This window comes from Triticum dicoccoides, chromosome 6A (assembly GCF_002162155.2).
Source record: "Triticum dicoccoides isolate Atlit2015 ecotype Zavitan chromosome 6A, WEW_v2.0, whole genome shotgun sequence".
NCBI classification, from domain to species: Eukaryota; Viridiplantae; Streptophyta; class Magnoliopsida; order Poales; family Poaceae; genus Triticum; species Triticum dicoccoides.
The window spans coordinates 301,420,011-301,438,334 of NC_041390.1; positions in this window are offsets into that span (position 1 = coordinate 301,420,011).

Genomic DNA, 18,324 nt, shown 5'->3' on the forward strand with positions numbered 1-18,324 from the left:
CCCAATGTAAGTTATTTCAAAGTATTCGGTGCTAAATGTTGGATTAGAGATCCTCATCACAACTCAAAATTTGCACCGAAAGCACATGAAGGTTTTATGCTTGGTTACGGAAAGGACTCGCACACCTACAGAGTCTTCAACAACGTTGTTCACAAGGTTGTTGAAACTGTAGATGTGCGGTTTGAATAAAAATTAATGGCTCGCAAAGAGAGCACCTACCTACTGTGATAGATGAACCAGCACATGAGGAAACTATCAAGTTCAAGGCTACTGAGGATGTCATTCCTACTGAAGAATCTGCTGAATAATTCATTCAGAACACGAAGAACATCAAGCTAATGCACGTGAAGAAAATACTGAAGAAAATGGTGCTGAAGAGAATGCTGATCAAATTCCTCAACGATAACCAGCTCATCCTCGCATTGCAAAAGAAGTGCAAGTTGAAAAGAGCATCAATGACATCAAAGCGCCAGGTCCTCTCACACACTCAAAAGCTTCACATTTATCTAACTTCTGTGGGCACTATGCTTTTGTCTCTATCACAGAGCCCACTAAGGTAGATGAAGCATTTTTCTGGAGCCTGAGTGAATTCAGGCCATGCAAGAAGAACTACATCAGTTCGAGCTCAACAATGTCTGGGAACTGGTCAAACGTCCAGATCCTTGCAAGCACAATATCATTGGCACAAAGTGGATCTACCGCAACAAGCAAGATGAAAATGGCCTTGTGGTGAGGAATAAGGCACGGCTCGTAGCACAAGGCTACACACAGGTTGGAGGAATTGATTTCGATGAAACTTTTGCACCTGTTGCTAGACTTGAGGCTATTCGCATATTACTTGCTTATGCTAACCATCATGATATCACTTCATATCAAATGGATGTGAAAAGTGCATTCCTCAATGGTAAGCTTGAGGAAGAAGTATATGTTTCTCAACCCCTAGGTTTTGAAGATCCAAAGAATCATGATAAAGTCTTCAGACTCAACAAGGCCCTCTATGGCCTCAAGTAGGCCCCACAGGCATGGTATGATACCTTGAAGGAATTCTTCATGAAGAAAGGCTTCAAACCCGGTTCACTCAATCCTACTCTTTTCACTACAACTTATGATGGTGAATTGTTTGTGTGCCAAGTATATGTTGATGATATTATCTTTGGCTGTACTGACCAACATTATAGTGATGAATTTGCCTACATGATGAGTGAAGAAATATCAAATGTCTATGATGGGAGAATTAAAATTCTTCTTAGGTTTTCAAATTCGTCAACAACGCAATGGCATATTCATATCTCAGGAGAAATACCTCAAGGATGTACTGAGGAAATTCGGCATGCAAGATTGCAAAGGCGTCAAAATTCCTATGCCCATAAATGGCCATTTGTGCACTGATGAAAATGGTATTGACTTTGATCATAAGGTATACCGCTCCATGATTGGTTCTTTAGTGTACTTATGTGCATCTAGGCCAGATATAATGCTTAGTGTTTGCATGTCTACCCGATTTCAAGCTACAGCGAAGGAATCACATCATAAGGTTGTGAAGCATATTCTTCAATATCTAGCTCACACACCAACACTCGGATTGTGGTACCCCAAGGGCTCGGCTATTGATCTCATTGGATATTCTGACTCTAACTATGCAGGTGATCGTGTGGACCGCAAGTCAACATCTGGTACATGTCATTTCCTAGGATGATCTTTGGTCTGTTGGTCCTCGAAGAAACAGAACTGCGTATCACTATCTACTGCTGAAGCTGAGTATATTGCCGCTGGTTCTTGATGTGCTCAATTGCTATGGATGAAGCAAACTCTCAAGGACTACGGCATCAACATGAAGAATGTGCCTCTCTTCTTTGACAATGAGAGTGCCATCAAGATTGCTCACAACCCAGTTCAGCACTCGAACACTAAGCACATTCAGATTCGTCATCATTTTCTTCGTGATCATGTGTTGAAGGGCGACATTTCTATTGAGCATTTGAAGACTGAAGAACAGCTAGCCAATATCTTCACTAAGCCCTTGGATGAGAAGAGATTTAGCAAGTTGCGGTGTGAGCTAAATATCCTAGAATCTTTGAATGTTATTTGAAAAGGACACTCATCCTAACACTTATGCAAAATTGATGACTTAGATGTGCAACACATGAAGAAACATTTTTTTAAATCAATGAAGAATAACACTCTAAGTGTGAAGAAATTAACGAAGAATTTGATTCTCAGAACCCTACGATAATTGTACGCGGTGTCTGAAATCATCATTCTTATACGGTGGGTCACGCCATCACCAAAAGTTGAAATTCCTCAGTTGTTCAAATCTTCAACTTTGCATTGTCTTCATTGTTTTCGTTGTTTTTCTTCATTGACTATATATATATATATATATGAGTTTATGTCCTCTACATCATTCACTTATAGCTATATCTTCAAGTTGGTTTTTCTGCTAAGTGAATGTGATCGGACCCTTCCCCCTCTATGCTATACTCAACCCAATCTGTTCACAAATTCTTCATGTGCGTTCTATTTGAAACTCGTTCAAAATCTTCACTGTGTCCTTGTCAGCTGAAGAAATTGTGAACGAAACTTTTAACTTACCTTATCCAATTTTCGGCGTTGCCGCTCAAACCATTCCACATCCCACTACATACTTATCCACTCACCCACGATCTAACACGATCTCCACTTCTCAGAACGTGGGTGACACATGTCATGCGAATGAGAAGGGTCAGGGGCACGTTCATCCAAATTCTTCGGGCAAACAGTTTTCACCATGGCTATAAATACCCCTCTCCCCTTCCTCACTTATTTTACTCCGCTCGACCTCTCTCAAGCTCGAGCTTCTCAAACCCTAGCGCCGCCGCTACTTCATCATCGCCGGTGAGGAAGAGCTTTACTGCCTCGACCTCGTCGCCATCGTACTCCCGCCGGCCGCGGAAATCTTCACTCCGCCGCCGCCGTAGCCGTCTTCCTCCGCCGAGTTAGGGCGTGGAAGATCTACACAGACGAACTTCACCTCTCCATCTCATAGTTCGTCGTGTTCTTCATCCAGGGTAATTAAAAGTTACTTTTACTGCCCTTGTTGATTCGAATGTTTTCTATAAAATCTTCAAAGGTGTTTTTCTTCAAATCCTCTCACACTAATACACCTCACATATCATCTGTTCTTGATTCGTTTCTCTAAGCTATGTTTTTCTTCAAGATTCCTCAAATGTGTGGATTTTTGATCTACACATCTCTGGAACCTAAGATAGAGAACGCTTAGTGAAATTCTTCAAGACTCATCTGGTCAATTTCCTCAAACTTGTTCTTTTTACAAAACCTTCTGAGAACGCATATGACCTCTCCAAATTCCTCGCAACTATACTCTGTTCACAGGTACTCATGTCAGCTGCTGAATCTCTAGGTTCTCATTGACTTAACTCATTTGCAGCGTGGTCAGGATTATCCTGATGAATGGGCCAAGCGTCAAGCCAAGTTGGCTAAACAAGCCAAAGAAGCTGTGAAGAAATTCAGCAAAGACTCTGCTGCTGCTGTTGCTGCTGCTGCTGAGGCCTTTGTCAAGCCTAAGAAGGCCATGTCAAAGAAGCCTGCACACAAGCCAAGTGTTTCACCTTCAGTGGTTTCAAGGCCATGTTCCTCAGCAATGCCCTCACGGCCAGAATCTTTAAAGCCATCAAGGCCAACTTCTCATGTTGCTCCCGTTCCTCCCAAATCCTCAGCTCCTCACAAGTCCTCAGCTGTTCCGACAAAAGTCCTCTACACCTGTGCATCTCGTCACGTGTCAAAGGACCACAGGCGTCTCAATTGCCTCAGGAGCTTCAGCTAGTTCCTCAGCTGCACCAAATTTTTCAACGGGACCCTCTCTACTGAAGACAAAGGCCACTGCTGGACGAGGTACTCGCCCTAGTCCTCAGAAGAAGCAGGTCGCCTTCCTAGTGCCGTCTGAAGAAGACGAAGCTCATGATGATGAACTTGCTGAAATCATCAGAGATAGGCAAGTCAGGGCCGCTAGAGCCAAGGGAATAGACGTGCCATTACTTTTGGATCCAAAGTTGATACTCGAATACATTGATGTTTGGCACAAGGACCCCAACACTCCCATGACTGATTTCAAGCTGACTCCTGGCCAAATTCACATGCTGACCCATTTCATCCAAGAAGAAAAATGGAAATATGAGAAGGCCAGGCAGATCAAGAAAGTGCAATACAAGAAGGAGAAATTTCTGAAGAAGAACGTTGTCACTATGACAACTGATGAACTTGTAAAAATCCAATCTGAAATCAAAACCCTCAGCGATGACTTCAAAGCCTATACTGATTGGCAAGGAGCCAAAGTCAGATTTGTAAAGATAACTAAACAGTTCACTTCCAATGTTGCTGCCCCAACACAATAGGAAATTCCTCAGGCTGAAGCATCTGCTCAGCCAACTGAAGAACATGCCAGCACCATTGATGAAAATCAGTCTGCTGAAGAAAATGTGAGTTCCAAGGCTGATGACTGCATTCCAGCCACTCAAGAAATTGCCAGGGCATCCTCTAGTTGTGCGCATGAATAAAATGAAGAAGTCAGGGCAACTACATCAGTTGTGCCTGAAGAAAATCAACCAGATTCCTCTGCTCCTCCTGCGCCTACACCAACTCCAATCCTTCCATCTGCATCAGATGTGAAGAAAACCAAGGCTGCAGAGCGTGCATCAGTGAAGAAAATGAAAGCATCAGCTACTTCAGATTCTTCAGCTCCGAAGAAGATGAAGCCTTTGACCAGCTCGTTTGAAAATCCCATCGATGTTGTTCCTTTCTCTACTATGCCATCAAAGGACCTTGTTCCTTTCGATGAAGAATATGTGATTCCCAGCGGATCTGATGTAGAAACTCCCTCTGGTGCTTCGTCAGAGTAGTTGGATGAAGAAATTGAAGTGGATGAGATCCCTTCAACACCTGTCATTTCCTCGCCTCTGTGTCAGTTCAATGCTGAAGAGGCTGGCATTGAAGAAATGGAAGATGAAGATGTGGACGTTGGTTGCTCCACACCAGTGATGAGTGATGAATTCTGGGAAAGTCAGCATCCAAACTCTCCAATGTTCACACCGTTGCAGCAAATACCTCAGTCCCCTGCACAAACTGTTCAAATGGGCTCTGAAGAAACTCACCCCACTTCATCTGTACGCGAAGAAATTCCAGCCACTAGTGTTGAAGAAACTACTGCTGCTAAACATCTGAAGACGCAGACTCCCACTAAAGAGGAACCAGAAATTCCTCAGCCTGAAGAACCTGTGATTGAGATTCCTGAGGTCATGATGCAACTCACTGACACTCCTCTAGCCAACCCAAAGGATCCATTCTCCAGGAAGCAAAAATTCAAGGTTGATGATTTCTTCGGCGAGCACGTATTCTTCGTAGACTAGAACCCTTATGACTCTGCTCGCATTAGGAAGAGGCATTTCTGGACAGCCAGCCAAGCAATTTCTATTCCTTAGTGCTGTTCAACAAAAAAAAATCTTCTACCATGATCACATTCCTCACGTGGATATGGAATCTCTGCTGTGCTTCATGCCAGTCCTTAGTGTTCTTCAGGACGCTGGACTATTAAACTTCTGTTCTGACATCTGCGATTGGAATGAAGAACTGATTCTTCAATTTTATGCGACGCTGCACATCACAAGAGATTCTGAAGATGTGAATTCATGGGTGCTGGACTGGATGTGTGAGAACACTCACTACACAGCACCAACTACTGAATTGCTTCGTGCCTTACCACTTAGTCCTCCCCTTGAAGAAGCTTGTTGCATTTACAGTGAACCTGAGCTTACAAATCACTACATGCAAGTTCTAATGAAACCTTTGAAGCTAGGTCAGGCCCCACGAACCAAATTCCTCGTGAAGGAATTACTTTATGTGCCCAGAACTGTCTATCACATTCTAACAAGGACCATGAGTCCCATCAAAGGCCACGACTCATCTGATGAGGAAATTGTTAGCATCATGAAGAATCTGGTATTCAATATCGTGCATGGCATTACTGTCAATTATCAGGATTTCTTCATGAGGACTCTGGCAAATGTTGCACTTTCTCCATTTGAGCTGAAGCCTTATGCACCTTCGATTATGAGATTCCTCAGGACAAGGTCTTCACTCAACTACAAAACTTATTTTTAGAATCACCTCAGCTACTTGCCCCCGATTGAAGTCCTCAAGAAGACCTATTCGTCAGTTGATGAAAAGGGCAAGGCACCAGCTGTTATAGATGAAGGCATTCGTCCATTGGATGGACAGTTTCGCAAAGCTGCATCTTATTCCACCAATGATGACTCTGCGAGTGCACCCAAGTCTACTCCTCAAGCCACAGCTCCACGTGTGATGACTGACCATGAGCTACTTCTTAGTCTTCACCAGAAGGTGGATCGAAACCATAAATAGGTTAAGCGTCAATTTGGTTCTATTCTTCACAACATGACTGCCACACATAATGCAGTGAAGAAAAACCACTACTACCTCCATGAAGTTTTCGGTCGCACCTGAGTTGTCTTATCACATCTGTATGGTGAAGAAGATCTGAAGAAAATGGGTCTCAAGGAAGATTTTGACTGGTCTGCTCCTCCACCGAAGAAATTCAAGGAGGTCAAGGTTCCTTCCTTGGTGACCAGCTCATATTCTTCATCACGCGACACCGATGAGAATGAAGACTTGGACGACACTGCGGCAGGCCCTTCCATGACAAACGACCCCAACAACGCTGGCGCTCCTTCATCAACTTGATATTCTTCAGGGGCGTTAGTCCTCATATTCGATCCTTTTGGTCATTTGATGACAAAGGGGGAGAATTTTGAGTTAGTGTTCAAGCGGGTCTTTCTATATGGGCGTTTTTTTGTTAAGTTACAACTCTTGTTCTTTTGAGACTATATTGGATCGAGTTTTAAACTTAAACCCGATGGTGCTCCGATACTTTTGATATGTGTTTTGCATGCTTTTTCCTCATATATGCTAACGCACGCATGCTGAATTACATCAGTCAACATATTTCATCATGCATTCCAAATTCTTCATTGTGATATGTCAAATGCGTGTATGAATTACAAGATATAGGGGAAGATCCCCATGATTCTACTCTTCAAGTGTGCAATGCTTCAAAAGCAAATACCTCACCATGCACATATTCAGGGGGAGTCCTCCTATATCTTGCAATCAAATTCCTTAATATCAGTATTTACACTTCATATGTTTATCCCCGTTGAAAACTTAACCTATATTGTCATCAATCACCAAAAAGGGGGAGATTGTAAGTGCATCTAGTTCCCCTTAGTGATTTTGGTGTATTGAAGACTTATAGGTTAAGGGACTAATGCGTTTGTGAGTGTACACAGGTCTATAAGTCTATGAGGAGTTTGATATTTATAGAGAGTCGACCCCTAAAAATGAAGTTCTTCGACTGAAGACTTTGGATTTCTGAAGACTTTGAAAGTGAAGAAATTGGTGTGACCTTAAAGACTTGGTATTCATTCGATGAACATGAAGCGTGAATACTTTTGTTTTACTAGTTTCATTTTCTGTTCCTTGAGTCATAGGAAACACCGTACTGTTAAATGGGGTTGAGGAAATACTAAGGAAAAATTTCCATGTGATGCTCAACTCAAAATCCTACACCTACCAATCCCTTCGAGTGAAGCCATTGGAAATCTCATACAGTCCAGTCATATTCTTTAGTGATAGAGACGAAGTTCTTCTGGTCTCTAAGGAATTTGTTCTAACTGAGGAGTTAGGAATTCGCCAGTGCGGATTACCTACACAGTGAGGAACATGATAGCCCTGAGGATTTTGCTACTCAAAATTCTGACCGTTGCCGTGCTATGAGCCAGCTATCCCAAAATATCTATCCACGTAACGGTCATATCATTGAAGGGCATTTATGTCTTATCATGTCGGGCTGCTCCCTAGGCTATAAATAGCCGCCCCCTACAACCACTAGCTGGTTGGCTCCTCCGAGAGAAACTGACACTTGTCATTTGAGAGCAACCCATCCTCCGAGGACTTTGAGCGAAAATCATCAAGTGAGGAAAACCCAAACCCAAACACCTACAAACCCCAAGAGATTGAGCATCACTGAAGAGATTGATCCTGCGTGGATCCGACGCTTGTTACCTTTAAAGACTGTGCTTCTTCCAGACGGTTAGGCGTCATGGTCTAGAGCATCCAAGAGGAATTGTGGATCGCTGAGTGACCAAGTTTGTGAAGGTTCAGAAGTCACATGAAGACTTACCACGAGTGAGGACTGAGTGTCCTAAGATGCATGTTCAGGACTGGGTGTCCGGGACTGTGTGTCCTAAGGTTTAAATACCTAGCCGCCCTAACTAGACGTACAACTGAGACAGCAGTTGGAACTGGTCTACCAAATCATTGTCTTCACCAAGCTTACTGGTTCTATTTCCTCAACTCTTTCATTTCCTCATAATTGTGTTCTGTACTCGTTCATATCTGTGCTTGAAGACTTTGACTGAAGATTTTCTTAATTTCCTCAGTGCAATTTCTTCAGTCTTTTTGTCTTCATCCTGTGTTATCATGTGCTTACGCTTCCTGTACTCTGTGCCTGTCTTCATTTCATCATGATGACTATGCTTGTGTTCTGTTATGTTTACTTTTGAGTAGTTATTCCGTTGCTAGTAGTTCTTCACTAAGGAATTTCCTCACCTGCAAATTCCTCAGTGAAGAATTCATAAAAATCGCCTATAACGCACTTTCATTCCCAGTGACAGTAGGGGCAGCAAGGCACGTATTGTATTGTTGCCATCGAGGATAACAAGATGGGGTTTTCATCATATTGCATGAGTTTATCCCTCTACATCATGTCATCTTGCTTAAGGCGTTATTCTGTTTTCATTAACTTAATACTCTAGATGCATGCTGGATACTGGTCGATGAGTGGAGTAATAGTAGTAGATACAGGCAGGAGTCGGTCTACTTGTCTCGGACGTGATGCCTATATACATGAACATGCCTAGATATTGTCATAACTATGCTAAATTCTGTCAATTGCTCAACAGTAACTTGTTCACCCACCGTAGAATACTTTTGCTCTCAAGAGAAGCCACTAGTGAAACCTATGGCCCCCGAGTCTATCTGCATCATATTAATCTCCTACTACTTAGTTATTTCCTTTGCTTTTTTGCTCTGCTTTTATTTTACTTTGCATATTTATCATAAAAATACCAAAAATATTATATTATCATATCTATCAGATCTCACTCTCGTAAGTGGCGTTGGTTGCGAGGATTTATTTGTTTTGTGCAGGTACGAGGGACTGGCGCGTAGCCTCCTACTGGATTGATAACTTGGTTCTCAAAAACTGAGGAAAATACTTACGCTACTTTGCTGCATCATCCCTTCCTCTTTGGGGAAAACCAACATAGTGCTCAAGACGTAGCAAGAAGGATTTCTGGCGCCATTGCCGGGGAGGTCTACGCAAAAGTCAATATACCAAGTACCCATCACATACCATTATCTCCCGCATTACATTATTTGCCATTTGCCTCTCGTTTTCCTCTACCCCACTTCACCCTTGACGTTTTATTCGCCCTCTCGCTCTATCCTCCCTCTCTTTCTCGTTTGCCTCTTTTGGCCCGCTTGCTTTTTGTTTGCTTGTGTGTTAGTTTGCTTGCTTGTCACGATGGCTCAAGATAACACTAAATTGTGTGACTTCACCAATACCAACAACAATGATTTTATTAGCACTCCGGTTGCTCCTTTACCGATGCTGAATCTTATGAAATTAATACTGCTTTGCTGAATCTTGTCATGAAAGATCCGTTTTTCGGCCTTCCTAGTGAAGATGCCGCTACCCATCTAAATAGCTTCGTTGATTTGTGTGATATGCAAAAGAAGAAATATGTGGACAATGATATTGTTAAATTGAAGCTATTTCCTTTTTCGCTTAGAGATCGTGCTAAAGCTTGGTTTTTGTCTTTGCCTAAAAATAGTATTGATTCATGGAACAAGTGCAAAGATGCTTTTATCTCTAAGTATTTTCATCCCGCTAAGATCATCTCTCTTAGAAACGATATTATGAATTTTAAGAAACTTGATCATGAACATGTTGCACAAGCTTGTGAGAGAATGAAACTAATGATACGTAATTACCCTACTCATGGTTTAAATTTGTGGATGATTATACAAAAAAATTATGCCGGATTGAATTTTGTTGCTAGAAATCTTTTAGATTCAGCCGCGGGAGGCACTTTTATGGAAATCACTTGAGGAGAAGCTACTAAACTCCTAGATAATATTATGGTTAATTCTTCTCAATGGCATACTGAAAGATCTACTAATAAAAAGGTGCATGCGATAGAAGAAATTAATGTTTTGAGTGGAAAGATGGATGAACTTATGAAATTATTTGCTAGTAAGAGTGTTTCTTCTGATCCTTATGATATGCCCTTGTCTACTTTGATTGAGAATAATAATGAATCTATGGATGTGAATTTTGTTGGTAGGAACAATTTTTGTAACAACGCATATAAAGGAAATTTCAATCCTAGGCCTTATCCTAGTAATCCCTCTAATAATTATGGTAATTCCTACAACAATTCTTATGGAAATTATAATAAGATGCCCTCTGATTTTGAATCTAATATTAAAGAATTTCTTACTTTGCAAAAGAATTTTAATGCTTTGATTGAAGAAAAATTGCTTAAGATTGATGAGTTGGCTAGGAACGTTGATAGAATTTCTCTTGATGTTGATTCTTTGAAACATAGATATATTCCACCTAATCATGATATCAATGAGTCTCTCAAAGCCATGAGAATTTCCATTGATGACTGCAAAGAAAGAACTGCTAGGATGCGTGCTAAGAAAGATGCCTTTATAAGAGCGTGTTCTTCTAGTTCCTATGAAAATAAAGGTGAAGATCTAAAAGTTATTGATGTGTCCCCTATGAAATCTTTGTTTTGCAATATGAATCTTGATAATTATGGGACTGAATATGATCCTCCTTTACCTAGAAGACGCTCCAAGGATTCATAATTTTTTGATCTTGATGCTAAAATTGATATAAGTAGGATTGAAGAAATTAAAACCCTAGATGTTGCTAAACCCACTATTATGGATTTCAAGGAATTTGACTATGAAAATTTCTCTTTGATTGATTGTATTTCCTTGTTGCAATCCGTGCTAAATTCTCCTCATGCTTATAGTCAAAATAAAGCGTCTACTAAACATATCGTTGATGCCATGATGCAATCTTATGAAGAAAAACTTGAATTGGAAGTTTCTATCCCTAGAAAACTTTATGATGAGTGGGAACCAACTATTAAAATTAAAATTAAAGATCATGAATTCTATGCTTTATGTGATTTGGGTGCTAGTGTTTCCACGATTCCAAAGACTTTGTGTGATTTGTTAGGTTTCCGTGATTTTGATGATTGCTCTCTAAACTTGCACCTTGCGGATTCCACTATTAAGAAACCTATGGGAAGAATTAATGATGTTCTTATTGTTGCAAATAGGAAATATATGCCCGTAGATTTTATTGTTCTTGACATAGATTGCAATCCTTCACGTCCTATTATTTTTGCTAGACCTGTCCTTAGAACGATTGGTGCAATTATTGATATGAAGGAAGGAAATATTAGATTCCAATTTCCATTAAGGAAAGGCATGGAACAGTTTCCTAGAAATAAAATTAAATTACCTTATGAATCAATCATGAGAGCCACTTATAGATTGCCTACCAAAGATGGCAATACCTAGATCTATCCTTGCTTGTTATGCCTAGCTAGGGGCGTTAAACGATAGCGCTTGTTGGGAGGCAACCCAATTTTATTTTTATTCCTTGCTTTTTGCTCCTGTTTAGTAATAAATAATTTATCTAGCCTCTGTTTTGGTTGTGTTTTTTGTGTTTAATTAGTGTTTGTGCCAAGTAGAACCGTTGGGAAGACTTGGGGAAAGTCTTGTTACACTTGCTGTAAAAAACAGAAACTTTAACACTCACGAGAACTTCTGCCATTTGTATTTGGAAAGTTATATTTATTTAATTATTTTTGCAGATGATTAATAGATAAATTCCTCACTTCCAGCAATTTATTTTAGAATTTTTGGAGTTCCGGATCTTGCGCTACCTACAGATTACTACAGATTGTTCTGTTTTTGACAGATCCTGTTTTTCGTGTGTTGTTTGCTTATTTTGATGAATCTATGGCTAGTAAAATAGTTTATAAACCATAGAGAAGTTGGAATACAGTAGGTTTAACACCAATATAAATAAATAATGAGTTCATTACAGTACCTTGAAGTGGTCTTTTGTTTTCTTTCGCTAACGTTGCTCACGAGATTTTCTACTTTGAGTTTTGTGTTGTGAACTTTTCAAGTTTTGGGTAAAGATTTGATGGATTATGGAACAAGGAGTGGCAAGAGACTAAGCTTGGGGATGCCCATGGCACCCCCAAGATAATCTAAGGATACCTAAAAGCCAAAGCTTGGGGATGCCCCGGAAGGCATCCCCTCTTTCGTCTACTTCTATCGGTAACTTTACTTGGAGCTATATTTTTATTCGCCACATGATATGTGTTTTGCTTGGAGCATCTCGTATGATTTGAGTCTTTATTTGTTAGTTTACCACAATCATCCTTGCTGTACACACCTTTTTAGGGAGCCATACATGATTTGGAATTTGTTAGAATACTCTATGTGCTTCGCTTATATCTTTTGAGTTATATAGTTTTGCTCTAGTACTTCACATATATCTTTTAAAGCACGGTGGTGGATTTGTTTTATAGAAACTATTGATCTCTCATGCTTCACTTAGATTATTTTGAGAGTCTTAAATAGCATGGTAATTTTCTTAAAATCCTAATTTTCTAGGTATTCAAGATTAGTAAAATTTTCTTATGAGTGTTTTGAATACTAAGAGAAGTTTGATGCTTGATGATTATTTTGAGAAATGGAGGTAATAATATCAAAGTCGTGCTAGTGGAGTAGTTGTGAAATTGAGAAATGCTTGTGTTGAAGTTTGCAAGTCCCATAGCATGCACGTATGGTAAACGTTATGTAACAAATTAGAAACATGAGGTGTTATTTGATTGTCCTCCTTATGAGTGGCGGTCGGGGACGAGCGATGGTCTTTTCCTACCAATCTATCCCTCTAGGAGTATGTGCATAGTGCCGAGGTTTTTGATGACTTGTAGATTTTTTCAATAAGTATGTGAGTTCTTTATGACTAATGTTGAGTCCATGGATCATACGCACTCTCACCCTTCCATCCTTGCTAGCCTCTTCGGTACCATGCATTGCCCTTTCTCACATTGAGAGTTGGCGCAAACTTCGCCGGTGCATCCAAACCCCGTGATATGATACGCTCTTTCACACATAAACCTCCTTATATCTTCCTAAAAACATCCACCATACCTAGCTATTATGGCATTTCCATAGCCATTCCGAGATATATTGCCATGCAACTTTCCACCATTCCGTTTATCATGACACATTCATTATTGATTAGCATGATCATGTAGTTGACATTGTATTTGTGGCAAAGCCACCGTTCATAATTCTTTCATACATGTCACTCTTGGTCCATTACATATCCCGGTACACCGCCGGAGGCATTCATATAGAGTTATAATTTGTTCTAGTATCGAGTTGTAATCATTGAGTTGTAAATAAATAGAAGTGTGATGATCATCATTTTCTAGAGCATTGTCCCAAGTGAGGAATTATAAAAAAAGAGAAAGGCCATATAAAAAAAGAGAAAGGCCAAATAAAAATGAGAGAAAAAGAGAGAAGGGACAATGTTACTATCCTTTGCCACACTTGTGCTTCAAAGTAGCACCGTAATCTTCATGATAGAGAGTCTCTTGTTTTTTCACTTTCATATACTAGTGGGAATTTTCATTATAGAACATGGCTTGTATATTCCCACAATGGGCCTCCTCAAGTTCCCTAGGTCTTGGTGAGCAAGCAAGTTGGATGAACATCCACTTAGTTTCTTTTGTTGAGCTTTCATACATTTATAGCTCTAGTGCATCCGTTGCATGGCAATCCCTACTCCTAGCATTAACATCAATCGGTGGGCATCTCCATAGTCCATTGATTAGCCTCGTTGATGTGAGACTTTCTCCTGTTTTGTCTTCTCCACATAACCCCCCTCATTATATTCTATTCCACCTATAGTGTTATGTCCATGGCTCGCGCTCATATATTGCGTGAAAGTTTATAGGTTTGATATTACTAAAGTATGAAACAATTGCTTGGCTTGTCGTCGGGGTTGTGCATGATGAGAGCATTCTTGTGTGACGAAAATGGAGCATGACTAAACTATATTATTTTGTAGGGATAAACTTTCTTTGGCCATGTTATTTTGAGAAGACATAATTGCTTAGTTAGTATGCTTGAAGTATTATTATTTTTATGTCAGTATAAACTTTTGTCTTGAATCTTTCGGATCTGAATATTCATACCACAATTAAGAAGAATTACATTAAAATTATGCCAAGTAGCACTCCACATCAAAAATTCTGTTTTTATCATTTACCTACTCAAGGACGAGCATGAATTAAGCTTGGGGATGCTTGATACGTCTCCAACATATCTATAATTTTTGATTGCTCCATGCTATATTATCTACTGTTTTGGACATTATTGGGCTTTATTATCCACTTTTATATTATTTTTGGGACTAACCTATTAACCGGAGGCCCAACCGAGAATTGATGTTTTTTGCCTATTTTAGGGTTTCGAAGAAAAGGAATATCAAACGGAGTCCAAACGGAATGAAACCTTCGGGAACGTGATATTCTCAACGAACAAGACCCAAGAGACTTGGACCCTACATCAAGACACAAAAGAGGAGGCTTCTACATCAAGACCATAGCCCCTTCTATGAAGTGTGAGTAGTTCACCTCAGACCTACGGGTCCATAGTTATTAGCTAGATGGCTTCTTCTCTCTTTTTGGATATCAATACAATGTTCTCCCCCTCTCTTGTGGAGAACTACTCGATGTAATCTTCTTTTTGCGGTGTGTTTGTTAAGACCGATGAATTGTGGGTTTATGATCAAGTCTATCTTTGAACAATACTTGAATCTTCTCTGAATTATTTTATGTATGATTGGTTATCTTTGCAAGTCTCTTTGAATTATCAGTTTGGTTTGGCCTACTAGATTGATCTTTCTTGCAATGGGAGAAGTGCTTAGCTTTGGGTTCAATCTTGCGGTGTCCTTTCCCAGTGACAGTAGGGGCAGCAAGGCACGTATTGTATTGTTGCCATCGAGGATATCAAGATGGGGTTTTCATCATATTGCATGAGTTTATCCCTCTACATCATGTCATCTTGCTTAAGGCGTTACTCTGTTTTCATTAACTTAATACTCTAGATACATGCTGGATAGCGGTCGATGAGTGGAGTAATAGTAGTAGATGCAGGCAGGAGTCGGTCTACTTGTCTTGGACGTGATGCCTATATACATGATCATGCCTAGATATTCTCATAACTATGCTCAATTCTGTCAGTTGCTCAACAGTAGTTTGTTCACCCACCGTAGAATACTTATGCTCTCGAGAGAAGCCACTAGTGAAACCTATGGCCCCCGGGTCTATCTGCATCATATTAATCTCCTACTACTTAGTTATTTCCTTTGCTTTTTTACTTTGCATCTTTATCATAAAAATACCAAAAATATTATCTTATCATATCTATCAGATCTCACTCTGGTAAGTGGCCGTGTAGGGATTGACAACCCCTTATCGCGTTGGTTGCGAGGATTTATTTGTTTTGTGCAGGTATGAGGGACTGGCGCGTAGCCTCCTACTGGATTGATACCTTGGTTCTCAAAAACTGAGTGAAATACTTACGCTACTTTGTTGCATCATCCCTTCCTCTTCGGGGAAAACCTACGCAGTGCTCAAGAGGTAGCACGTACCGTCTTTGCAATGCATCAGACAATCGCCTCGAGCCAAACCCCTGGAACGCGGCCAGACTCCGGAGATTCTATGCCTAGCGCCAAACCCCTTGTCCGTCTCCTGCTCCACTGTAGTTTCAACTATTTTTTCTCTCTTTTCTGATTTTTTTGTTCTTTTTGCTTTAACGCTTTGGTATGGCTAGACCGCACACCATCGACACATACATCTCTAAATATGTATGTACTTGTACCTGGGGGCTTCTCGGACAGAAGTTCTTGTCATTCCTTGAGCATTAAGCTCGTCACACATGAATTTTTCCATACATACCTTTTATTTGCCACTATATGCATCGATATGACTTAAGTTTTGGCCAAGCTGGGTTGCCTGGCTCCTGTGCTTACGCCCTATGTTCCCGTTAGTTCGGCTAGGGCATAAAGGGAGCACCTCTGCGATTGTTACTGTCGGGTCATCTAGATGTGTACCTCAGATTGGGTGAAGGCGAAAGCTAGCATTCTTAAGGGAATGTTCGGTCGGTGAATTGAAGATGTTTTCTAAACTAACTCCATTGTGCACCCCCAGAAGTTATACAAACTGTGGTGCTCGCATCACAATTCAGACATGTACATTAAATGCATGCACACCCAAGGAAAGGAGCCCTTAATGGAACTATTCTCTCTGGAAGATGTTTCTTACGATATCAATGTAATATAACATAGCTAACCTGATACAACTTGTCTATTCAAGCAACTATGACCTCTACGCCTAGTTTTCTAGGTATACCCCGGCATATTCGGCCGTGACAGTATTCGGAAACACTCCGCACCTTCGGGTCCGGAGGTTGAAGCGAAAAGGTCTGCCATGACAAATGATATACAATTCAGCTAGATGAGGAAAGTACATAGTCACTTGGACTCGAACACCTCTTCCTCTACATCTTCCAACATGCAGTCTAACTTACAATCCTGTTGGGAATATTTGGTGGCCACCTCTACTTGGTCATATACTATACTAACGGGAATTTCTTCCCCATTCGGCCCTACCGGTCCGACACGAGCCATGTGATTAGGATCCATCTTGGTATACCGCGTCTTCACCATGGCCCAGGCCTCTCGCGCACCCTCTCGGCAGGCAGATATCTTCCACAACCAGATACGCCGCCACGCTCCCTTGAACAGCTCTACCAGCTTCTCCATGCTTCCTGGAGGGGAGTCGGCTGGCCATAAAGCCTTGGCTACTAAGGGAGTCCTAGATTAGGGGGTCTCCGGACAGCCGGACTATATCTTTTGGCCGGACTGTTGGACTATGAAGATACAAGATTGAAGACTTCGTCTCGTGTCCAGATGGGACTTTCCTTGGGGTGGAAGGCAAGCTAGGCAATACGGATATGTAGAACTCCTCCCTTGTAACCGACTCCGTGTAACCATAGCCCCCTCTGGTGTCTATATAAACTGGAGGGTTTAGTCCGTACGACAACATACAATCATACTGTAGGCTAGCTTCTAGGGTTTAGCCTCTACGATCTCGTGGTAGATCAACTCTTGTAATACTCATATCATCAAGAACAATCAAGCAGGACGTAGGTATTACCTCCATCAAGAGGGCCCGAACCTAGGTAAACATCGTGTCCCCTGCCTCCTATTACCATCCGCCTTAGACGCACAGTTCGGGACCCCCTACCCGAGATCCGCCGGTTTTGACACCGATAGCTACACTCCGCATAGCCTGTCGAGCTTGCTCGTGCAACTGCGACAACCCTTGCAGAAGATCATGTGATGATCCGGACACTTCCTCCTCGGGGCGGTTCGTCAATACACCTGCAATTACAGCTATATCAGCTACCGCTACCTCCAAACCGCTATAAGATAAAAGCGGCCACGTACTGAATATGCCGCCTCGTAGCTTCTTGTTCTCCTTCACAGAGTCGGCTAGCTGCGCTCGCACATCTTTCAGTTCTTCGCCTAGTTTGGTGTTCGAACCCAAGAGTTTCTTTTTCTCTTCAACGACTTTTGTCAATACGTGCTCGCCCATGGCTAGTAGCTTTTTGGCTCCGTGTTCTTCGCTTCAAGCGGCGTCCAGATGCTCTTGTACTTGGTCTAACGACCCAACACAAATATTAGAACCCAGATTCACACTATCGGTGTATCATTATGAATTTTCAATAGAGGAAAATATTACCGGGAGATGCCTTGTATTTATCTAGTTCGGCATTGGCAGCAAGCAGCTGGCGCTGACACTTTTCTAGTTCCTGAGCTAGCCGGGTATTCTTCTCCGTAAGCACCTAGTCATGCACTGATCCTTAAATCAGTTGTTTCAACTCCTTTAAGTCTCGGGGGCTACTGGCATATGGTTATCATAGTCAAACAAAGCGAATTTACCTGCACATCTTTCAAATGTTGCTTTGTGGCCCTGTTAATCCCATCTCGAGCAGCCCAGATTTATGCAT